Consider the following 26,659-nt stretch of genomic DNA (forward strand, 5'->3'; position numbering starts at 1 on the left):
AATATATAGCATTGGGGAAAATCACCCTCTTTAAAATAAGTATAAATGGTATTTACCTCTAGATTGCAGATTGTAAGTTTGGGACCTCAAAAATGAGAAATTTGTTTTCCCTTATGACAACAAACATTGTTGTTTGCTTGAAAGATTTCCTCACGGTATCAGTCATGGCTCTGCAATGCTGACAGGGAGAGCACATTTCTTAGGGTTTGAGGTGGAGTTACAAGTGAAAATCTTAATGATAACTGTCTTTTTGTATCATGTTCAAGAGCTACTTTAATTTCCTTAACCTAGAGTCAGTGCTAATTCAGGTCTATCACATGTCCTTTCATAGAATTGTTGCTGAAGCAATTAAATACCTAAATGACAGAAATGATAGATGTTGGTTCCATTATTGCTATTTAATGCTGGCAGCGTAAGCATTTTTTCCAAGATTAGATTTTTATGACAAGATTCTTTTTAGTCATAATATCATGCAGAACTGTTATTTGTCAAGGAAGTTCTATTTGTTTTTGGCTGTTGCAGAAATCTCAGAGGAAAAAGTTCCTGGTTCCATTTTACTTTTAAGAAGTACATAAACCTAAACAGTGAGGTTTTTTTCTCTTAAAATGGATTTTTCTTTTGACTTTGAAAACCTCAGACTTCCTCAAAGAATTCTAATATTTGGAATTAGTATATAAGACATTTCAGGGCACTCATATTTTTCTTTCCTTATAATTCTCGGCAAACATTCCTAGGTAAAGTCTGAGGGTAAGTCTTTTTCATATTTTCTCTACTATTGGTAGTTTTTCTTAGTTGTTTTGGTAACAGAATCTGGTCTGGTGCTCAGCTGAATTGGGCTGTCTATTGGACCATCAAGACCATCATAGTTATTATGGTGGTTAATAAAAGAGAGTCACAGAAGTGCTTAATGCTGAAGTGGATAGTCCAGTCAACTACACAATCCTGTCACTTTTCAAATGGAAAACTGAAGTGCAGAGAGATGGCAGGATTTGTCAGTGTCATATGATTAGCTAGTGTCACAGTTGTGATTCAGACTGATGGGCCCTACATAGAACACTTTGCTCAATGATTCTCCAGGATCCATTTTACTTCACTCTTGACTTGCTTCCTTTCCATTCCATTCCATTCCATTCCATTCCTTTTCTTCCCATTCCAACTGGCTTGAAATCTAGAGCACACTACTGCTTTGTCATCAATTCTGATCATTGGGTTTATTGACTAGTAGAATTTTCCCATCTCCAAATTTGCACAAGTTTTGGATTGGACTTACTCCTTTGGGGGCTTGGTTCCTGACTACCTGGAAAATGACTCCTCTAACTCATACCCTGTTTTCTTTTACTTTGCTGTTATAGCTGTTGCCACCACAATTGATTCATTTAAATTTTCTGTTAGGCACTGTGCTTAGCACTTTATAAAATCAAACTAATTTACTTCATAGAAAAACTTTTGAAATGTAAAGATTTTCATCTCCTGCTTACAGTTTACAGTCAATGAAATTAAAGCTCAGAGATGTTAAACAATGTCCTCATCATTTTATAGTGCAAAGTGGTGTATATAATATTAACACTCAGGGATGTCCAAAGCCCATTCTCTTTCTATGATGCCTTCAATCCCTGTTTGAACTGCTTATTAAAGCTCAGGTTTTAAGTAACAAATCATTGCCAGTTGAATGCTTAGGGGATGATGGTTTCTACTTATCTGCTCTGCAAAGTTCCTTTAGTATGCATTGATAAATGAGGTTTTCCTTTTTTAGCTTGTATAATACTAGAAAGTCCCAGCTTTCTCTTGCCCACTTCTGCACAGGCAATGGAAATGGAGATCCACTGGGTGTAATGGGCTGGCTGAGAAATAAAAGCTAGGAAAAATAGAACAGAGAAAGGACCACAGGACACAGAAAATAATTTCAATAAGTGGAGGTGGGATGAGCAAGCTGATCATACAGATCAAGCTTCTATACAATGGCAAAATGGAGCCCTTGTATGCTTTATTTATATCAGGGGGACATCAAAGACTTTCCATAGAATGTTCTCCAAACATGGTCAAAGGTGGGCTGTCCAATTCCCAACAGGTTACTCCAGAGCGACCACGAGAGATCTTCCCAGAAGAGCGAAGATAAAAATCATGTGCCTTGAGCAATCTATTTCTTGGGAGAGTCTTGGATAGTTCCCAAGGTGAAAGTTAAAATCTCCCTGGCTACACACCTAGAGAAGATTCTCATGTGGTTTTCCTGGATGGCTCCTTGTAGCTTTCTGCTCTTAGGGTTTGGGTATTTGCTGTTCTGTCCTGCTCTGTGTTCAGGATGTGGGATAGGAATATTGCATAATAAATGACAGGTTTTTTTTGGTTTATTTATTTATTTATTTACTAAAATAGTTTATTTATTTTCAGTTTGTGCAAAGCCTCCTTTCTGTTCGCTCTTCACGAACATGCTGTTCTCCCTACACTCTCCTTATTTGTTGGTCACCGGTAATTCTTCCTCTACCCTCAGGGCTAATTGGGCAGAGGGTCTGCTCCAAACTTTTCCCCAAATCCCTGAGTAAGGCTAGTGCTGTCCAGACTCTTTATAGATCTCCCTAAACCATAAGCAGTTCATGGTTATTTGTTTAGTGCTGACTGTGTGCAAGCCTGTAATGGCTGCTGTTTCCATTCCAGGGGCCCAAACCCACCAAAGGGGAAATTTTATAGAAGGAAAAGCTGGATTCTTCTCCTCTTTTAAAGAATCTTTATATTTTTCTCAATATCCAAATAAAAAATGTTTGAAAATAAAATCTTTTCTATTTTACATAAATCTTAAGAAAAAAATATATGCCATGGATTACATAGTTAAATACTTCCATTTAAGAAAATAATCTATTTGTATATATTTTTACAAATTTTTTAAGTCTATAGCAAAAGCCATTTTATTTTTTAGCCTTGTTTGAAACATAGCAGGCATAAAAAAGGGGAAAAAATCCTGACCACACAGCTCAGTGAATACCACAAAGGAAACTCACTTATAAGCAAGAGCTGGTCATTAAATCAAATATTTTAACACCTAGAGGGCCTCTTGTGTCTTCTCCCCATCACTAACCCTTACTGCTCTTCTAAAAGAAATAGCTGCCACTAAACCTCAAAATAGAGTTTACCTGCTTATGACTTGAAGTAAATTGAATCATAAAATTGCAATTCTTTTGTGACTAGGATATTTTACCCAAGATTTTGAGATTATTTAAATTGTTTCATGTAGCTATCATTTTTTTTCCTCCAAATATGCAATAATAAGTGTTCCATTGCACTGCTGACTAACATTTAGGTTCTTTACAATGCTTGACTACTAAGAATAATTCACCAATGAACACTTTTGTGTATATGTCTTGGTACATGCATGCATTTTAACATTTTTGTTAAAAACATACTGATGTGTAGAATTACTGGGTTGCCACATATAATTATGTACAATTCCAGGATAAACTAAATGATACACAGTCCTTCAAAGCAGCTGTATCAATGTATGTACTCAAAAGTTGTATAGGAAAGATTCCCTGTTTTATCATTTTGCACATCACGGGCATGGTGAATAGGCTTTATCTTTAGTCTCTTTGGGGATGTATAATGATAATACCTGTGAAGTATATTGATCACCTTTGCAGTTGCTCATTCAAGTGCTTTCCTCTTTTTGGATATTGGATTGTCTGTATTTTTCTTATTACCTGGGAGCATTTAATTATTCTGGCTATGAGCCATTTTCTAGTTATATGTCCTGCAAATTGCTTCCCTGGCTCTGTTGCTCACCTTTTCAATTTGTTAAAGATATTTTTATTTTTGATGAAGAGAAGTACTTATTTTATATAGTTCAATTTACCAGTTTTTCAGTTTACCAGTATTTTCTCTGTAGTGTCACTTCTTTGTTTTTTTAATGTATCTATTTGTGCATTATATATGTTATAGATAACAGTGGGGTTCATTGTAACATATTCATATATGTGCAGGACATAAATTGTTCCATTTTGTTCCCTAGTATTTCACTTTTGCTTCCCCCCTTTCCCTTTTCTATACTCTCTGGTCTTCCCTCTTTTCATCTAAATAAATAAAAAAACACACACATATTTCACTAGTGAATTATAGATAATTTGGTCAATTTTATCCCTCGGTTCTTTTTCATTCCTTCCCATCCTCTTCTTCCCCTTGATGCTCTATCTCTACTGATTTCTCTTCTATTTTTGTGAGTTCTCTTTTATTCTTTTTTCTATCTTCCACATGTGAGAGGTAAACATTTGACCCTTGATTTTCTGAGTCTTGCTTTTCACTAAGCATGATGGTCTCTAGTTTCATCCATTTACCTCTGTATGACTGAGCAGAAATCCATTGTGTATATACACCACATTTTCTCTATCCATTCATCTGTTGGCAGACATCTAGGCTGGTTCCGTAACTTGACTATTGTGAATTGTGCTGCTATAAACGTTGGTATGCATGTATCAGTATATTGTGCTGATTGCTGATTTCAGTTCTTTTGGATAAATATCAAGGGATGGCATATCTACATCATATGGTGGTTACATTCCTAGTATTTTTTTTTTTTTTTTTTTTTTGGTACAAGAGATTGAACCCAGGGGCACTTAACAATTGAGTCACACCTCCAGCCCTCTTTTTTGTTTTGTTTTGTTTTATTTTGATGTAGGCTGTCACTAAATTGCTTAGGGTCTCACTAAGTTGCTGAGACTGGCTTTGAACTTGAGATCCTCCTGCCTGAGTTTCCTAAGCCTTTAGGATTACAGGTGGGTGCTACCACATCTGGCCATTCCTAGATCCAGAATGACTTCCATAGTGGTTGTACTAATTTGCAGTCCCACCAACAATGTGTAATCATTCCTTTCTCTCCATATCATCACCAGTATTTATTATTGTTTATATTCTTGATAGTTGCCATAATAAGCAGAGTGAGATGAAATCTCAGTGTAGTTTTGATTTGCATATCCCAGACCACTAATGCTCTGGAACATTTCCCACATATTTTGACCATTTGTATTTATTCTTTTCAGGAATGTCTGCTTAATTTGCCTATTTATTGATTAGGTTTTTGGTATTTTTTAATATTTGCTAAGAATTGCTTTGTGGCATAATATATGGTCTATTTCAGAGACAGATCCATGTGCTGAGAAGAAAGTGTATTTGCTTATTGAAGGAAGAAATATTCTATATATGACAGTTAAATCTGTTATTGATTGTATTATTGAATTGTATAGTTTCTTTGTTCAGCTTTTGTTTGGAAGATCTATCTAGTAATGAAAGAGGTGTGTTAAAGTCACCCAAAATTATTGTGTTGTGGTCTATTTGACTCTTGAACTCAAGAAGAGTTTGTTTGATGAACATAGATGCCCCATTGTTTGGGGCATATATATTTATAATTGTTAAGTCTTGTTGGTGTATGGTTCCCTTGAGAAGTATGTAGTATCCTTCTTTATCCCATTTGATTGGCTTTAGCTAGAATTCTACTTTATTTGATATGAGGATGGAAACCCCTGCTTGCTTCCATAGTCCATGTGAGTGGTGGTATTTCCCAACCATTCACCTTCAGTCTGTGGATATCTTTTCCTATGAGATGAGTCTCTTAGAGGCAGCATATTGTTGGGTCCTTTTTTTTTTTTTTTTTTTTAATATCCAATCTGCTAGTCTGTGTCTTTTGATTGGTGAGTTTTGGCCATTAACATTCATGGTTATTATTGAGACATGATTTGTATTCCCAGCCATTTTTGTTTATTTTTGGTATTTAACATGACTTGGTTTCTCCTCTGATTAGATTTTCCTTTAGCATAATACCTCCCTTTACTGATTTTCATTGTTGTTTTTCATTTTCTCTTTGTGGCATATGTTGTTGAGATGTTCTCTAGTGCAGCCTTTCTAGTTGTAAATTCTTTTAACTTTTGTTTATCATGGAAGGTTTTTATTTCATCATCAAATCTAAAGCTTAACTTTGCTGGATATAATATTTTTGATTGTCATCCATTTTCTTTCAGAGCTTGGTATATGTTGCTCCATGATCTCCTGATTTTGAGGGTCTGGGTTGAAAAATCTGCTGATACACAAATTTGTCTCCCCCTATATGTGATCTGATTTCTCTCTCTTGCAGCTTTTAAGATTCTATCCTTATTCTGTATCCTAGGCATTTTCATTATAATGTGCCTTGGTGTACATCTGCTGTAATTTTGTACATTTAGTGTCCTATAAACCTCTTGTATTTGGTTTTCCAATTTGTTCTTCATGCTTGGGAAATTTTCTGACATTATTTCATTGAAGAGATCGTACATTCCTTTGGTTTGAAACTCTGTGCCTTCCTCTATTCCATAACTCTTGGATTTGGTCTTCTGATGCTGTCCCATAAGTCTTGGATGTTCTGTTCATGGTTTCTTACTATCTTTACTGTGTGATCAACTTTATTTTCCAGATTGTATATTTTGTCTTCATTATGTGACGTTCTTTCTTCCAAGTGATCTATTCTGTTGGTTATGCTTTCTATTGAGATTTTTACTTGGTTTATTGTATCCCTCATTTTAAGGAATTTTTACTGTTTTTTTTTTTCAGAGTCTCTATTTGTTTCGACGTTATCTTTTGCTACCTGTATTTGCTCTCTTATCCTTGTTGGAATGATCAATTTTTGCCTGGCAATGTATTTGCTCATTTAGTTCATTCTTTATTTCACAGATCATTTTAATTATGAACCTTCTGAACTCTTTCTCTGAAATTTCATCAAGTTCGCTGTCCATGGGTTCTGTTATTATAGTGTCCTGGTTTGTTTGCGGCATTTTCCTCCCTTGTTTTTTCTATGTGTCTTCCTTCTTAGAGTGTGGATCCTGGACCTGGGTCCCATGCCAGTCAGTGAGGGCAGACCTGGTCTGGGTCTGAGATCCCACGGTAGTCGAATGGTTGAAAGGGTAGTCCATGGTGGAGGCTGGGCTCCTGTGGGTGTCTGCTGGTGGCGGGTTGGATGGGGACCTCCTCAGTTCTTTGTTTCTTAAGAAACAGTTTTGTGGTTGTTGTTGTTTTTTGTTTTTTGTTTTTTTGTTTTGGCCAGCTTATTAAGTTATTCTATGATTTTTTTTAAAGTTTATGTGTGTGTATGTGTGTGTGTGTGTGCATGTGTGTATACACACTTTGTTATTATTATGCCTGTGTCAAGATTTTATATCAAAACTATGCTGAGAAAAAGAAAAGTATTTTTAGAGTATTCACTCTTTTAAAACAAATTTCTTGAAGAGATGTTTAAGATGACACAATTTATTTCTTAAATGTTTACTTGGATCTCAAAGCTATGCGGACCTTCTTGAATTTCTTGGTGGTAAGATATTTACACATTCTATAGACTATAAATTATTCAAATTTTATTTTATTCTTGATAAGCTTTTATAGATTTTCTTTGTCAATAACTTTTCAGTTCTCAAATCTATTGGTATATGTTTGTTCATAATATATTCTCCCATTTATTTAATGTCAATAAGATCTCTAATGAAGTTGTACATTACTTAGCTTTTTATCATTGTGGCCAACTTATCTGACAATAACAATTGAGATGCATAAAGATTTATTTTGGTTTGTGGATTCAAATGTCTCAGTCCATGGTAAACAACTCCATTGATCTGGCCCTGAGGTGAGGCAGAATGTCATGGTGAAAGGCATGGCAAAGAAAATTTGCTTGTGTTATGGCAGCTAGGAAGTGGACAGAAAGAGAGAAGGGGCTGGGGTGTGGTAAGCCATTGTTATAGATCGTGGCCGCCATTAGAAGATGGCGCCGGCTTCCACTGTGGCCTGTGGTAAACAACTCCTTTTATGGAGAGTTGGCGCGCAATCCCTGACCGCCCTATGAGAAAGATCCATGTGGCGGCTTAAGATTGGTATGCGGGAGGCTTTATTAGGCTATGCTTGGGCGCTCGGCGGGGGGTCGCTAGAAGATGATACTTGAATCAAGGCCTGAATAAACTGCTGAAAGAAGAATCCTGTGTCGTGTTTTCCCTTGCTGGCGAGGGGTCGCGATACTGGGGAGAAGATAAACCCTTCCAGGGAACACCCCCCAGTGATATATTTTTAACTAGGACCCATCCTGCAGTTATTCATTCAACCATCAGTGGACTACTCTATCAGATGGTTTCATCTTCTGAACATCATGCCCTCATGATCCAATCATAGCCTGAAAGCTCACCTCTGAACCTTGCTGCATTGGGGATTGTTGTGATTTGGATACAAGGTGTCCTTCAAAAGCTCCTATGTTAATGCAGGGATGTTTGGAGGTGAAAAGGTTGGACTGTGAGAACTGTAAACTCATCCATTAATCCTAGATTGAATAGATAACTGAGTGGTAACCATAAACAGGTGTGGTTGAAGGGAGTGATTCACTAGGGGTGTGCCCTGGAAGGGTTCATCTTCCTGTGGCCCTTCTTCTTCATAATGAACTTAGCCTCTGAAACCATGCACCAAAATAAACTTTCTCTCCTCTAAGTTTTCCTTGAAAGGTATTTTGTTTACAGTGACAAAAGTCTAACACAGGGGGCTGAAGTTGTGGCTCAGTGGTAGAGCACTTGCCTGGCATGTGTGAGACGCTGGGTTTGATCCTCAGCACCATGTATAAATAAAATAAAAAATCCATTGACAACTTAAAAATATTTTTTAAAAAGTCTGATTAACACAGGAACTAGTATCAAGAAGTGAGGTTATTTCTGTGACTAATATGACTATGTATTTCAAAATCCTTTGAAATTGGTTTGGAAATGTTTGGAGGTGCAAGCTGGAGAAGTTTTAGAAGGTTGTAAACTGATCTTTTTTTTTCCATTATAAAAATTAATCAAAGAAATCATTTAAGTTTTAGAGGCTTGTTTTAGCAAGGTAAAAAATTAAAAACAAACAAAAAATCTCCCCAATCAAAATAAATAAAACCATGTAAATTCATTTTAAACCTCCCAAGTAGAACCTAAATTAAATAAAGCCTCTATTATTCTAGGCAAGAAACTGCTTTTCTAAATCAGAAAAGTTGATTTCTAAGCTACACTCTTACCTCACTGCCTTATAATCTTAAGAATAAAACTTCAATAATAGTGGCTCCTCTGAAGTTGGCAGGTTGTATACTGGCAGGCTGTATGCAGATTCTGAGCCAAAAGCAGACTATGGGATAAGTAACATGACCATACAATTCAGTATCCAATCAAGACACTTTTGAAAGTGAAAGGATGCTGTTATTTACTTGAGAATTAAAAAATGCTGAGTCCCAGTTACTCAGAAAGCTCAAGTAGGAGAATTGCTTAAGTGAATGAGGTTGAGGCCAACCTGGGTAACAACTCCACACACCTGTCTCCAAAAAACAAGAGATGTATGACCACCTTACTGGTAAGGCAATGTGGGAAACTACATTTCCCAGTATGCTCTGCCCTGGAAATCAAAAACATTTGTCTGGCACAAAGCACCCTGGGATCCGTGGCTAGCACAATTTAAGATAAGGGATCTAGGCCTGTATTCTGACATGAAGGCTTCCCCCTTTCATGTGACACTTAACCAGATACAGGACACAAGAACTGAGGTGAAATTTCAATGGATATTGGGTCTGGCATAGAGTCTGTCTCCCCAGTAAGTCTAGTTTCCACAGGTTTGAAGCTGGTAGAGCCATCCTTTGGTCAACTGCCTGTTTCTCCTGGGTGCTTCCTCTGTCTCCCCACAGCTGCTTGTTTTTCAGGGTATTCTGGGCCAGATATTGCTCCCACTCAACTTCAACCAACTTGTACAGCTCCATGGTGGCCTGGGCATCTTCCACAGGGGAATGTCTGCTTTCCCTGATCTGTATGTCCTGGTGTAGCAGCTGCTTGGTGAGGTGCTTCAGAGACATGGTGGCATTCTCCAGGTAGCTGGCCTTTTGGTTGGGGTGGGCATTTGGGAAGTGTCCCAGGTGAGGAATTTGGTGTGAAAGTACTACAGGGCTTTTAAGTCTTTGTGGACGGCATGCCCCACCATTATCTTCCCCAAGATTATCTTCAAGATCTGGCTCCAAGCAATCCTGAACAGTGTAACATTCACCATGTACTTCTTACAGATACTGCTCCATTTGGTCTGGTAGTCCACAATGTGGCAGGGGGAAGGATGTACTTGTCATAAAGCACATCTCCATTGTACTACATCGAGGCAAGGAACTAACATGCCCTTTGGGTCCTGTCCCTGTCATTTCAGAGTCAATTGCCATCATCTTCCCTGGCAAATTCTGGGATGCTCCAGAACACTTATCCTCTGAGAGAGCTCTAGTGGAATTCTATGTAGCATTGTTCTAAGGAGTATTCTTCTGGGAGCAAGTTGGGTGGCTCTTAATCTTTGGAAGGGGACTCTAGTACTCCCCCAGCAAATCTACTTGAGCTGCAGCAGAATTAGCCTTCTTTGAAGGGGCAGGGGTCAGTCGAGACTCTGCAGCTTTCTTGTCTAGGGACAACCCTGGTGCATTCCTGGGTACAGCTGTCTTCTTTTTTGAAAGGGAAGGGATCTTCCGAGTGCCGTCCACTCTCACATTCCCCCCCCCCTTTTTTTTGCATGTTCTGAGTGCAACTTAGGCACCTTGCTAGAGGTCTATTTCTTTTTATTGAGAATGTTCCTCTGTTTCAAGAGCCACCACTTTTTAACAAAAATTTTTTGATGCTTGATATTTCCTTCTAAAGCCTTTTTGGGTGGAGACTCCCCAAAATCCAGATTCAGGAGTATGGTAGACATGAGGACAGTGGATGATGGGAGAGCAGTAGGGAAGAGAGGCTCATGGATAGGAAGAGGATGATGATGAAACACATTGTCCAACATGTAAAGGTCGTCAGGAATCCTGGGGAAGAAAGTGGTAACTGTACCCATTGGCCTAGGGGAAAAAATGAGATAAGACCAATCTCTGTGGGATTTAAGAGAGGGAAGACATCAAAACAGCTTCTCAGAGGGGAAATAAAACTTTACCATTAAATGATGGAAAGAGTACTGGTATGAACCAGGAAGCCCCACAATTCACCACCTGCGTGATATTAGTAATGTCTTTCACCTCTTTAGGTCTCAGTCTCATTTGTAAAATGAAAGGGCTAGGCTTAGTGGTAGAGGGCAGTGCTTAGCATGATGAAGGCCCTAGGTTCCATCTACAGCATCAAAGAAAAAGAAGGACCCAAAGAGCCTGTCAAGTTTGAAGCCCAACATCCAAGAAGCTAGAACAGGTGAGCTTTGTAAACTGACTAGAAAGAGAATGTCTAATATGCTCAAAAGCAGTGAGGAGTATGGCACAGGTGACAACTGAGTCATGGACTCATGAATAGAGACACAAATCCAAGCACTCCTCTCCCTTAGATCCACTTGGTTGGGAGGTAATCTCTACATGTATCTCACTAAAATCCTCCCAGTCAAGACCTTTGATACCACATGCCAGAGGTGCTGGGTAGCAGGGAATTAACAATCAAGACAGCCTACCTCAGCAAGCACATTTTGACCTACTCCAGGTAAGGACTGTCCCCACATGCCACATGCATATCTCCAAGATGGGCCCCACTAGGAACAGTAAACTGATCTTAAAGGACAATTCTAGTGGGAGCCCAGAAGACCAGAATGCCAATAAGGATGAAGAAAATAAAGATTGATCACAAGGTTTCAGAGAGAGAACAGGAGTTTGATCAGGACTTGGAATAGATGCCATTTGTGATATATTCTGACAAAGAACTTGTCTACATCTTCTGAGGACATGGGACTTTAAAGGTGATACACTAACTTATCTGGAAGAGGAAATTTCAAGGTAGCTCAGCATTTATGTGGTGGCGTGGATACTGCTATCAGCTTTTAGCCAGGTTTACTGTGATAATGAGGAGCAGAAGAAGAGAATAACGATTTTAAAAACTTGCAGTTGGGTCAGAAAAAATGTCTGTAAACTTGGGACAAGGAAGGTATGATTGTTAAAGAAATTATAGTCACTAAAATTATGAAAAGTGGTTTATACAGAGATAGTAGGAAAAATGCTTTATGGTCATCTCATTCTTTGGCAAGATCACAAGCATAGCAGGCTCAAGGTTGTAAAGATAAAAATTCCACTGATAAGACTGTGCTTAGGAAGTTGTTTCAGCATACTCAGCCATCTAGGTACTCAGAGGCTGCTACAGCCATGATCCAAGAAGGCCCAGCTTCTGCATGAGCTGGCAGCAGACCTTGGCATTATCCAACATAATGCAGGTTCTGTAGGAATGGTGAATGCTGAAGTTAGAGGGTTATTTATGGAGGCTTTTACCAAGACTTAAAAGGAAGGTATGGGAGGCCAGGCAAAGTGTAGCAGGGTCAGAATCTCTGCAGGCTGTACCTGAGAGGGCAATACATGATGCTGTGGGAAGGAACTGAAACTGGAGTGGAGACTCCAGGAATTAAGATATGCCAGTTATGTGTACTGTATGCTGGAGAAAATTGCTGACTATGAAGAGTCAGGCTGAGAGAGATTATGGGGGCTCTAACCAGCAAGGTCAAAGGTGTGAGACTTGCCAAACCCATTAGAGAGTACATCTTGCCATCATGTGTCATAGATGCCATACACTGAGTTACAAGACCTGTTTGCCAGAATGGGTTTTGGTTTTGTTTTGGTTCCATCCTTTCTTTGTCTTCCCCTATTCCCCTCTTTTGGAATAGGAGTGTTTGCTGTGTGCCACTATATATTGGGTATATATATATCCAGTATATATTGGAGATATCACAGCCAAGTATTTGCCTTGAATCTTAGAGAAGACTTTAGACTTGGACTTTTGTGCAGTGCTGGACCTGTTAAGACTATGGAGATTCTTGAAGATGATCTAAATGCACTTTACATTGTGAGATGGACTTAGTATTTGGAGGTCAGGGTAGAGTGTTATGGACTGGATATGAAGTATCCCCCTGTGTTAATGCAAGAATGTTTGGAGGTCAAATTTTTGGAGTCTGAAAAATATAACCTAATCATTCCATTGTAGTTTAAATGAACTAACCAGGTGGTAACTGAAGACAGGTGGGACAAGGCTGCAAGGGGTGGGTCACTGGGGATGTGCACTGGAAGTGTTTATCTTTCTTGTGACCCTTTCCCGTTGCTTTTTCTGCTTCCTGGCCACCAGGAATATACCTGATCTGGGAGACCCAGATGATACCTTCTCTAGGTTCCAAGAGACAATTTCACGTGGTCCCTGGCCTTTTTGGCTCAGCAACTGTGGTATGAAGTCCATGGTCTGTGGAGGAGACCTGCTCCCAGGTCCTGTGGGTTAAGCACAGGTGGTCCTAGGGTTCATGGTTTTGGTGTCTATAATCCTGGATCTGTGGAACATAGATGGAGAGGTCACTACAGGGCAAGCTCTGGTGGTGATGAGGCTGGTAGCATTGGAATCTGTGGTACAGAACTCAGAGGACATGTATAGGACCTTCCTATGATGCCAAAGAACAAACTTGGGTGATGCCAAGGCTTTTTGCACCAGCAGCTGGAGTCCTGAGGCAGTGGTTTAGGAATGAGACCTTATCCACATCCTGCTGGATGAATGAAGATGGTGCCAGAAATTGGTAGCCATGTTTCTGAAGTTATGTAAAGTACTTAGGTCTTTTCCCATCTCCCAATGGACAGGTAGAGGTGAATCCAGGACTTTGTACTATTATAAACTGAGGGATATGGGTTTTGACAGGGACTTTCCCTAATTCTCATGAGACAAGGCTTGTTTGTGGCTCTAGCAGGCTCTGCTCCTAAAGCTGCAGGGTACTGAGGGGAGCTCTCTTCTCTCCACTGAAGTGTGCACCAGCTGAAGACTTCTACCCCTAAGGCATGATAGTATCCAGCAGTGGTTGTTGTAGTAACTTATATTGGAGGGCTAGAGGTCAATCAAAGTAAGTTCCTTTTTAGGAGCAATTCAGTTCCTCTTAGACTAAATAGCCCCCACAAACTGGATTTAACGCCTATTAATACTGTGGAACCTCCTGCAATTAGGAATACTAGTCCGCTGCTCTGATAGGTTCCTAACACTTTTCTGTTACCTTTACCTGGCAGTGTTGGAGTCCCTTCCCAGACAGGGAACTGGCATCTAAATAACAATTTTCTTTGTTCTTTTCAAAGTCATTATGCTTTTTAGTTTTCAGTGTTCTACATTTGCTGCAGTCCGGCTGGGCAAATAACCGGGAGGTGATAAGCAACTTGAAGGTTGAAGCGGGAATTGCTTTATTGTAGGGAAAACTCAGTGGGAACTGAGTGAGAACTCAAGGTAGCAGGCACCCAAGGTAGCAGGAGCCGCTTTATTGCAAAACAGCAGAGGTATATATACCTAACTGATTACACACAGCTTGACTCAATTAGCATCATCCAGTTACGGCAATCAGCCAATAAGGAATCTCCACCAACTTAATGGCTTGGGTGGTATTGCTTCACAAACCACTCCTCCTGGCAAACTGCCAGGTGCCATCTTGACTTGATCTGAGGTCCCCAACATACATTGTTTTAAAGAGTATCTAAATCCTTATCATGAGGATTAAAATTTTGAAACTCCATTTCATGCTTAAGGAACTTGATGAATAATAGGAAAAATAGAATTACGTGACAGTGACTGATGCTATTTGTAAACTATGAAAGGATTTATTAATATATTTGTTCACTAAAATAATACCACACAGGCAGCTTATTAAATAAAGAGAAAGTAATTATAGTTTCCTCATCTTCAATTAGAAGTAAGGGATAATATGCCATTTCTGGTTTAAAGAAACTATTTTAGGACTTTACTCCCACAAGTTTCAATGATATAAATTATTTAGGTTTGGTTGAATTTATGTGGGTTTTGTCTCCTGAATCTGGCATTCATTTCAAAAGCAATGGAGTAGATTTTTTGACTTTTACTTTCAAGTTCCTACAGTGATTCCAGAAACAGAAAATATAATGGCATATATGAAATAAACAAGGCATTGGAAATTCCTAAGTATATCTAAGTAGGCATATCTCCGCCTTGATAGGTTATCACTCTTAGCTATGGACCGAACTATTTCCAACTCAAATACATATGTTGAAGCCCTAACCTCATTTTTAAAAATCTAAAATAATTAATTTCACTATCAGAATGTGAAGAAATAATGTAAATTAAAGATGCAATTATACCCCCAATCATTATAATAACATAACTTTTTTAACATTTTAATGCATATCCTCTTTTTTCTCCTATGCATAGGATTTATTGTTTTTGTTTTTAACTAGCTATCATAATATTAGATATAAAGTTAACATTAGGCTATTGGCATTTTCCCCCTGTTATTGCATGATGTTTTTTTGTTTTCCTTGTTCTTTTTCTTTCCTTGTTTCATTTTTAATCATTTAATAATAATCATTTTAATGCATATACCAAATATTCGCCCATATAATTTGACACTATAGGTTTGACTTACTCAGTATTCAAACTCAACCTTGTTCTCCCTCTCCTGATACTAAAGAGAATGCAAAATCCAAATATGCACTGTCCCAGCTTTCCTTGCAGTGAGGAATGTTCATCCAGCTGGCCTGGGCTTGTAAGTACCACCACTTTCCCTTCCTATTCCTTCAATGGAGACATAATGTTGAAATAAGAGCAGCTGTTTGAAACAATAGTGAAGAAAGTCATTGAGATCTGAAGGTTTTCAGATCCTCTTGCTATTACAGAAATAAACTCCCATTTAGGTCACTTTGGTTGGGTTTTATTTTGTCCTGAAAATATTAATTTCTATAATAATCATTATTTATTTTGATTGTAAATTATTTTTTTATTATTTGGTAGAAATTTTATTGTAGAAAACTCCTGATATTTACTGCAATAGAGACTAATATAAACTAATTCCTGTGAACTCATTACCAGTTCACTGATAATACACTTAGGGTCTACCTTATTTAAGTATTCCCGCCTCACATTTTGCTGCATACAATATTATACTAATAATTATAGTGATTCCAAATTTAAATCTGATGTAAAATTATCTAGTGATTATTTTATGAATAAAGCTTTTGCTGCTATTAGAATTATTCCTTATATATGAAATCATTGGGTTAATATGTAATGTTCTTTTTGTTTTGGAAAGTGGGTGGTAAAAGACTCAGCCATGGTCTGATATGGCTTAAATCTTACATAAGATCATTAACTATCCATATAATGACAAAACACAAACATAATTTCTATAGCATATTTCAGAATGCTTTTATAAACATAATTAAAATATATTACAGCATAAGTAAGCTGTAAATCCAACTGATAATGCATGTAATCCCTTGTAGATGAGTTTTGTATACTCCAGCTGCCTGAGAGATTATAGTGTGTACTGATAGCTCAAGAATGAATAGTGCTTTTTGTGTTTCTTAGGAGTTACAGATGAGAAGGATTGACCCATCTCTGAATTCATTATGTTATTAATATTTCCACCAGTGGTATAATGTCGGTATCAAATCATTCAAGTCTGAGATATCAGTGCTCTTTGATGAGCTTTAAAATCATGAATTAAGGCTAACATTAATACATTTCTTAATGTCTTTAACAAAAATAGGGCTCCCCAAAAATGCAAAAATTTAAGCGTTTCTGAATCAGTAGGTGAGATTGAGACATGTTAGTCCAGAATTTTTCTTTAACTTTCTCATTTCTCTGAGTTTCTTCAGAACTCTGAAAGTATTTTATTTGACTTTTCTTAAGAATGCACCTCAAGTAAACTAAAATTATAATTAGTAGATAAAAGAAGTACATGGCCTTGAACATGATGGTGTCAAATATGACACAAAGTGACCATTATCAATTTGACTTCAGTTGCCAACATAATATACTTTTATGAAGCCCCTAGAACAAAACTTCTCAGTCATCTCTGTTACTATATTTAAAATTTTATAAATATGTTTTTGGGTTGAAAAGCATGTAACTATCATTGTTTCATTTGATGTTTTATTTTTAATTTACTTGTGACAAATGTGAAAATACACTCTTTTATCTCATATGTGCCAGACACAAAACAGCGACAGTAAGGCTAGATCTAATGATGGATTATGCTGTAGTCTTTCATTATAATGTTATCACTTTGAGTGCTTCTCTGCACTTCTGGTTCAGTTTAGTTTATTCAAGAATGACCAGTAGAAGCATCAAAGGTACTGATGACATCTGATGGCATCATGAAACCACCTACCAGTCCTACATTACATACCTTCTAACTTCTTGTCAAATGAGAAAAATAAACTCGTATAGGTTTACTGTATAAGATGTTGGGGTATTCTGTTACAAGTAATTACTTAAAAATTAAAAATGTTCAGCCTCCTCAACTTTCAGAGATGGCAACTGTGTTCTATTTTCCTCCTTTTAATAACGCCTCATCCAACTTTATTTTCTTCCTGGTGCCCATCATCAGATGAAATTGAATATTTGTTCATTTGATAACTCTCTGTCTTCCACAGAATGTGAGTTCCATGAGGTTAAGGACTTGGTCTTTCTTGTCTATTACTATATCCCTGACTCACATTGAAAAAATAATTGATGTTCATTGACTGACTGACTAGTCATTGATTACTAAGGGCTTCTGAGGACTAGAACAAGGGAATGGTACAGTTAGGGATTGAGATCTGGTCTCCTGACTGCCCACTCAGTAGTGTTTCATTACACTACTTGATGCTTTTGGGGACTATTTAAATTCCTTAGATAGCAATGGTAAATTTATACAGACATTTAAATAGCAACCTATTATGATTCAAGTGAATCTGCTCACAAGGTCATCACGCTTTTATAGTATCACCTACTCAGGCTTGTCCCTTACATAATACTGTTTTTTTGCCATTTTTCCTGAATTGTCATGATCGGAAGCTATCCATTAATTGGCTTTATACTTGGATTCCTTTCTTGGAATTTTACACGGCACATCAGCATACTAAAGGTTCTGATATACCTAAAATAAAAAAATTCATTTGACTTTATGTTGTTACACTTTCCAAATTTGTTTTTTTTCCCTGAGAATTCCCATCCAGCCTTCATTTTTCTCTCTAATCCCTATTAAAAATTCCAAGAGGTTATTATAATTTTTATATTAAGTAATATATTTATTTGTTCTAATTTGTTATAGATGACAGCAGAATGCATTTTGATTCATAGTATACAAATGGAGCACAATTTTTCATTTCTCTGGATGTACACAAAGTAGAGTCACACTATTCATGTCTTCATACATGTACCTAGGGTAATGATGTCCATCTCATTCCACCATTTTTTCTACCTCTGTGCCCCCTCCTTTCCCCTCCTTCCCCTTTGCCCTATTCAAAGTTCCTGCATTCTTCCCATGCTCCCCCCATCTCCATTATGGATCAGTATCCACTTATCAGAGAACTCATTCAGCCTTTGGATTTTGGGGATTGGCTTACTTCATTTAGCATGATATTCTCCAACTCCATCCATTTACCTGCAAATGCCATGATTTTATTCTCTCTTAATGCTGAGTAATATTCCATTGTGTAGATATACCACAGTTTCTTTATGAATTCATCTATTGAAGGGCATCTAGGTTGGTTCTACAATTTAGCTATTGTGAGTTGTGCTGCATTATAAATATGGGATTAATATACTTTGAAAAAATATCCCAGGTCTTCATCACCATAGTTCTCAGTAAGTATCTTAAGTCCTTCTATTTCTATTTATTTTTTTATTAGACCATTGTAATTAGTAGTTAGGTATATTAAAAACCTGGCTGAGCATTGAGTCTAATGATAAAACAAATGTTCTCTTGCTGAGTTAACTCTTTCAGCTGTGAGACTTATGCTGGTCAGTTCAATATAAGACCTTCAATACCACTCCCTCCTGATGGAGTATACTGTCCTGCAAATGTAGCCAATTCTCCTTTAAAACTAAGATGATGATCACATCGCCCTCACCATCTCAACATCATCATCACCTCTTCCTTCTCCCCAGCCCTCCTCCTTCTTCTATTGCTAAAGTTAGGACTAGGCACTTATTTTCCAACTAGTCATGCTTGTGTTTTAAATATGGTGTTAATAAAATTATTTTAAATGAAGGATGCTATTGTAAAATTACTGAGTACAGTTTTTTGGTACTGGGGATTGAACCCAGTGGTGCATAACCACTGAGCCACTTTCCTAACCTTTTTTATCTTTTACTTTCAGACAGGTTCTTGCTAATTTACTGAGGTTGGTCTTGAACTTGGGGTCCTCTTGCCCCAACTTCTGGAGTTACTGGGATTATAGGCATGAAGGTTTTTTTTCTTATTTTTAACCTAAGAAATTTTGAAAGTATATTTAAATTCTCCTCCATAAACACACACACACACACACACACACACACACACATACTCACTCTCTCTCTCTCTCTCTCTCTCTCTCTCTGTGTCTTAGCAACATTCACACACATTCTTTTTGCTCTAATAGCCATATATAAATATGATAATATATATACATGTATATATAATCAAAATTTCCCTAACCGTTAGCCTAAAGAGGGAATTCACCTTGGCCTCTTCTGATTCCCTACTAAACACAGGGAAAGAGTCAAGAGCCATCTGTTCCCTGAGGGAGCACACTATTGATTGCTACATTTTAAAGCTAATAGAGGTTTTTTCCAACTTTGCTAGTGTACAATTGAAGAATAAAAATGTATATATTTATGGTTATAACATGATAATTTAATATATGTATACATTGTCAAAGGATTGCCACAGTGAAGCTAATTAGCACATCTATTACTTTATATAGTTACCTTCTAATGGTGAAAACAGTATTCTCATAAGCAAATTTCCAATAAACAAAATGGTATTGTTAACTTTAGTTGCCTTGTTTTACTTTATATAACTTATTTATCTTATAACTGAAGGTTTGTATTGTTTTATCAACATCTCTCCATCCCCATACCATCACCCCTGGTAACTGCTTGTTCAACTCTCTGCTTCTAAGAGTTTAGCTTTTTAAAGATTCTTTAAATAAGTAAGACTGTGCATTTATCTTTCTGTGTCTTATCTATTTCACTTAAAAAATGTCTTCCGGGTTTATCCATATTTTTTCAAATGGCAAAATTTCCTTTTTTATTTTGATAAAATTAAAATCATATTCTTCTGTGGGTGTGTGTGTATGTCTGTGTGTGTGTTATGCACATGCACATTTGTGTGTACCACATTGTCTTTATACATTTATCCACTGATAGACACTGTAGTTTTCATTTTTTTGCCTAATATGAATAATGCTACTATGAAGCCTATCTCACCTTTTATCACTGTTTCTTAAAACTTTCCAGTGGCTTCACAGGTCCATTAGAAGAAAATCCAATTCCTTGCCCTGGCCTGCAAGACTTTATACCACTCTGAGCACATTTCCTTTCTAATAATGGTGCTGAAAGCTTGTTTTTCTTTCTTTCTTCCTTAAATATAGCATGCTCTTTCTTCCTAGGGCCTTTGTGCTTATCCTCTCAGGCTGATGTGTTTTCATATAGCAGCCTTGTTTTCATCACCAAAGACTCAGATCAGTGTCATTTCTCCCACAGGTCCTCTCTGATCACGTCAATTCCAGTGGGACTCTGCACTCTGTCCTGTGCATGTGGATGGCCATGCTGCCGCACTGCTGTCCTTGATTATGTGCATCTTCACCATCTGTCTGCACCTTAGTGCCTAATACACAGCCTTTCATAACAGGTGCTCTGTGTGAATCTGTTTATTGTCTGAATAAATATAAACTGTTACAACATACTTCATTGTCCTCTTTGTCTCTGATATTTTCCTTCAAACCATTTCTTCTTCCAAATTAGACTTCTTCAAACATCAGTTTCTTGCATTCAAGAACATATAGCAATTTCCTAAGAGAGTCAAGTTCCAAGTTCCTCTTTCTAAACATTTAGATACTAATTTTCTTAACTTATTCTTCTTATATGAATTTTTAGGTATTATTTCCTAATGAACCTTTGGCTAGAAGACTAACTTCCCTCTTCTTGGTAAAAATCCCTTTCTAGATTCTTACTTTGTTATCATCCTTTCCACTAGGAGGTCTTACCAAATTTCACAGGGTTTGTGTCCCGCCTCCTCCTCCACCCTCTAGAAGCTTTTCCTTTTCTGCTGTATGTATCTTATGCTTGATATTGTTTTCAGGTTGATATAATCTATTCCTATCCTCCTTCCGCTGAGTGCAGGTAATCCCCTGAAAATAAAGACTAAATCCTAATATTAAAATGCCCTCCTTATTTTCCAGCACAATACTTTCATAGATAGTATATCTATTTAATTCATAATTAATGATGAGCTAGAAATTATAATCTATGGATTCAATAAAGAATTATAATTTTAATATTATAATAAAATAAGCATTTATGCTATTAACAGCAATGTATCCTCATATTTAGTTCAGTAATTCAGGCACAAGCTCTTAGTTTATCTATTGAAATTATATAAGTTAGAGAAGAGGGCTTGGTGTGTAAATATCAGACATTTATAAGTATTCTAAATCTCCACAGATAAACCATGCTCTTTACTTTTCTTAAAATATATGACCTTTCAGGTTACTTTTAATTTTTTTAGTGTTGTTAGAAATGGGAACAAAAAATTATTTGCTGTAAACAATATTAAGAAAGCAAAGGTGATGACATTTAACAACTGACATTTGGTATTATTGATGGCAATGAATATTTAGTCTCATTGTAGAAAAGCAGGAGAACACAGGGAGATTATGGGTAACTACAGTTATCCAATTCATCTAAGAAAGACAGCCACAGCACATGTCCAGGGGATTATTACTGTACAAGATCAGAAGACTAGTGTTCATTGACCTGCTTCATTTTCTTTTTTTTTCCTAGCATAGGTTAGAAATGCATGTTTTCTATGCTAAGTGACAATTTTTAAATTGTTCAACTTATCTGGTCCCAAATCAGCCTTGATTTTGAACTTTTACAATGCAGACTGAGTATATATTCTATGTTATTAATTAATTGAGCTGAAGGAATATGCACTTCATTCTCTCCTTTTTATCGCCACTTTCCATAAGTGCTTAGCAAATATTTCTTTTTTTAACCTCTTTCCAACATTAGTCTTGATAAATTACCAATGATTGTTTGAAAGGATTCATATGTGTTTTCTGATGACAAAAGTAATGTATACTTCTAGAAAATTTGAAAACAGCTAAAAAGTGTTTATAAGAAAACTTCTATACATTGCTGTAACTTTCTTTTTTATATTTAGTAAATAATATGTTTACTTAGCATAATAAAAATAATTTCTTTATTTTTATCAGAAGAATTTTTCCATGAAATTAAGAAATCTTTGTAGGCATCATTAGAATATTTGCATAGATTTGTATTACTATTAGCCACTTATTTAGACAAATTTTCTGTTATTGGACAATTAGCTTGTTTCCATTTTTTTCTCATAATGAATAATGTCATAATGAATATTTGAATGCATAAACTTCTGTCTGTAATTTGAATTATTTCTTTAGAAATAGAGTCAATGGGTTTAAAAAATATGAATGCTTTTGAGGACACATTTATTTCCAAAGACTTTTTGCCAATTTAAAATTTTTGCCCACAATTTGAAAGTGCATACATAATATTTGGGAAAAAAATTAAAGCTAATTGATTGTCTTCCTCTTTTGCTAAGTCTTTGTCTTTATCTCTGTCTCAGCAGTTGACCTTTACTCCTACATAAAAGTGGAAATTCAGGATTTTCATTTTATTCACAGCCACATGCATCCATCCTCATTCCTTTGCACTGACCTCAGTGACTGCTACTACCACCTGCACTTAAGCTTTTATTTCTTTCCCCATCACCCAAGATTATGCTTTCCCAGTCATTCCTTTTGTCTTCAATATTTTAAGTATCTCCCAATCCTCTGGTTCTTTCCTAATAGCTTATAACAATGTTCATATATTTTCTGTTCAAAATGCTTTCTTTCTTCTATTTTTACCTTCTATTCACACCCTTTTCTCTTCTTTCTTTTATGGCCATTTTTTGTTGAATGAGCAGTCTTAATTCACTACTTTTACTTTTCTACTTTCAACATATTCCTGGGCACCAATGTATTATTTCTCTGGAAAATTTTTTTTCTTAGTGGTATATTACTTGTAAATCAATTGGGATCTTTTAAGACTCATCTCACTTGTCACTTACAATCCTTTAATGCCCTCTAACCCTAATCACACTTAACTGTACTTTTCAAGAGACTGGAGTCATTTAGAATGAAGGAGGTTGCAGCCAAATTTCTACCTCAATTGCCAGTTCTGAGTAAGAATTGTCCATAGCAGAAGAGAAAGAAGACTGATTGGTCAAAAAAAAAAATGCACCAAAGACTGGGGGCTTGCTTGTAATCCCAGTGGCTCGGGAGGGTGAGGCAGAAAGATCCCATGTTCAAAGCCAGCCTCATCAACTTAGCAAGGCTCTAAGCAACTCAGCGAGACTATGTCTTTAAATAAAATATATTTTTAAAAAAAGTGCTGGGGAGTTTGCACTCCTGGGTTCAATCCCTGGTACCAAAAAAAAAAAAAAAAAGTGCACCAAAGAAAGGAATATCCTATCAGCTAATGATCATGGAATATGAGGGCCTCACATAAGTAGTTTGTGGAAGCAGAAACCTAACATGGTAGAAGGAAGAGTAATTAGGGAAAAAAGGCAATGGTGATGATAGATGGACACCAGAAAATAGTTGAGACTAGAAAATCTGTTTTATTCATTATTTTTTAATTAATATATTAAATGCTTCCTACATACTAGGAACAGAGGCTGTAGTGTTTTAAAAGGATAGATAACTGTTCCTATCAGCAGAAGCTTCCATTATTATTCATAATAATAGAAGCCAGTGATAAAACAGATTGGTAAAGTGTTTTTAGGAAGTTTAGGGGGTGGACATTCATAGTGACTATAGTGTCAAATGGATGCTGACATCAAAAGCAGCAGAGAAGGCCACTGAAATTTGTTTTCAAATAATATAATGTCTAAAGTCAGGATATGATATAATAATGGATGATAGGAAAGATGGAGGGAAAATTCAGAAGCAGTAGAAATTTCAAAGTGTTGACATAAATAGTAGTGAGACTACAAAACTGGGACAGAGGTCCTGATGAAAGTATCACAGGAAGAAGCCAATGATGATCACATAGTCAATCTGAATTTTGGTAATGTTTGAAATAAAAAGAAGCCAAAGCAATTATTTTTCTAAATAGTGTTCTCTAACATAGGGGATAATATCTTCATTAAAAATTAAAACAGGTTATGTTGATATATGGCTATTAGCTTTTGGTTTGGGGGAACTGAACTTCTCTGGTTGAGATGGGTATTAGCTTTTCTTTCATTTTAGAATAGCTTAACATTTACCAATTAATTACTTTAATTAGCATTTCAGGAATTTATGGGATCCTGGCTTTTCTCATTTGTAAGTGATGGAACACTTAATATGTCTAAACAGGTTCTGTAAAATAAATGTACATTAAAAAGCATAATAATTTGAAATAGAAATATTACAATGGAATAGTTTTATTTTTATCCATATGCAATATGCTTTTGCAATGTATAAATGCAAAAAAGATAACATGAAATAAATAATTTCAATAAAATGAACAAAATCATTTCAATGTTTGCTGGATTAACTATTTTGTTTGCCTTCAGGTAATGATGAATGTCACCACATTACTTTCAGAAGGTAATATTCTATTTTGAAGAATTCAAAATATATTTGCAAAATTGGTTATTTTGAACTTCATAGTGAAATCACAAAATCTTGATATCTCAGTTTCTTATTGTTCTTTTCACAAACCTCTACTCATATAATTGAGAAAAGACTACATTTCATGATCATGAGCTTTGTAATAAACTTCTGGATTTATTCCACTTTCTAGTTATTATACTTTGTTTGGGCAAGTTACTTAAATTTTATGATGACTTATTTTGTTCATCTGTGAGTAATTATAACAATAGATACAACCTATCAGTGTTGTGGAGATTAGTGAGATAAGTGAATAAAAACAGTAACTGTATGTGATAATTATTAGATATTTCTTTAAAAATATCCTTAAGGGAGATAAAAATTCTAAGAGCCTTGTAACTGAAGCATGCATAGAGAGAAAACCTCTAGCAATAAATGAATTACACATGGAACTACATGTTTTAGGGTAAGTACTAAAAGTAGAGGACATGTGGTATAGCCATTATGGAAAACCCTATGAAATTTCCTTTAAAAATCAAAAATAGAACTACCAAATGATTCAACAATCCCATTACAGATATATACTCAAAGAAAATGAAATTAGTTATCTCCTAGAGATACCTGAACTCCCAAGTTTACTGCAGCATTGTTAACAATAGTAAAGATATGGAAACAACCTAAGTGTTCACTGACAGGTAAATGTATAAAGAAAAGAGTTCACACACACACACACACACACACACAAACACACTCTATTACTATTGTTCAACCTAAAAAGAGAAGGAAATCCAGTCAATACATTATATTAAATGAAATAAGCCAGATACAGAAAAATAAATATTGCATGATTTTACTTATACTCTAATAAGACAAGATACCTTGTAAGACCTAAAAAGGTCTATAACTCAGAAGCAGAGAGTAGAATGGTCTATGTTGGGATGAGGGGGTGGAGAAAATGGGGAGTTAAGGTCCAGGTTTCAAAGTTTTAGTTATATAGGATGAATAAGTCCTTGAGATATAACAATTATCAAGGTGACTATAGTTGACTGTATTTTATACTTGAAATTTACTAAGAGTATATATCTTAAAAGTTCTCACCACACAAAACAAAGGTAACTAAGTGAAGTGATGGACATGTTAATTAGCTTGAATCGTGGTAATCGTTTCACAATTTATTCATATAAAAATATCAAGTTTTATACCTTAAAATAATAGGAGGAAGGTTGCTACCTTAATATTTTTTTAAGAGAAAGAGAGAGAATTTTTTAATATTTATTTTTCAGTTTTTGGTGGACACAACATCTTTATTTTATTTTTATGTGGTGCTGAGGATCAATCCAGCACCACGCGCTCATGCGCGTTACCGATTGAGCCGCATCCATAGCCCCAACCTTAGCATTTTGAATAGATTGAGAGTACAACACAATACAAACATGTAAATATCCACTGTCCCAAGATCTTGCTAGAGTGAGGTGATTAGAGGCCAAGGGAAACCTGAGAGATCATGAAAAGTTTCTGCAATAGTTAAATGAATAGCCATACTGCTGCTCCAGGTCTTTCGATTCGACAGGCTATTATACCATTGCCTTTGAATGTTCACAAAACTTGATGTTCAACATCCTCTTTAGAAACATCTGCTTAAGTAGCATCTGATGATTTTATGTGGCGGCTATTCTCTCTCTCTCTCTCTCTCTCTCTCTCTCTCTCTCTCTCTCTCTCTCTCTCTCTCTCTCTCTTAGTGCTCTGCTCTTTCCCTTTTCATAGTATGCAAAGTGAACCATCAATTAAGATGTCCCATTGTTTTCTAGCCAGGAGATTAACCAAGGCAACTGAACTTTCCTTTCCGAATATTTTCTGAGTAGACTGACTAAGGACTAAAATATTTCTTAATGATTCTTCCAGATAGTAGTAGGCAGAACCCAGAAGAGGGTGTGTGTGTGTGTTATTTGTTTGTTTTTTTGACATTAAGAACCCTGGAGTTGTTCTGCTTTGTGCTTTTTCCAAAGTCTCTTCCTGAGAATTTTCTTTTAAGTAAATGAGCTACCCAATATCCTTTCAATC

The 26,659-nt window shown here is 36.3% G+C and overlaps 1 pseudogene; it reads right to left on the reverse strand.

Moving 5' to 3' along the window:
• Nucleotides 1-9,466: 9,466 nt before the first annotated feature.
• LOC114082730 (interferon-stimulated 20 kDa exonuclease-like 2 pseudogene) lies at nucleotides 9,467-10,710 on the reverse strand (annotated as a pseudogene).
• Nucleotides 10,711-26,659: the final 15,949 nt, after the last annotated feature.

The sequence above is a fragment of the Marmota flaviventris genome, chromosome 2, assembly GCF_047511675.1.
Source record: "Marmota flaviventris isolate mMarFla1 chromosome 2, mMarFla1.hap1, whole genome shotgun sequence".
Classification (NCBI taxonomy): Eukaryota; Metazoa; Chordata; class Mammalia; order Rodentia; family Sciuridae; genus Marmota; species Marmota flaviventris.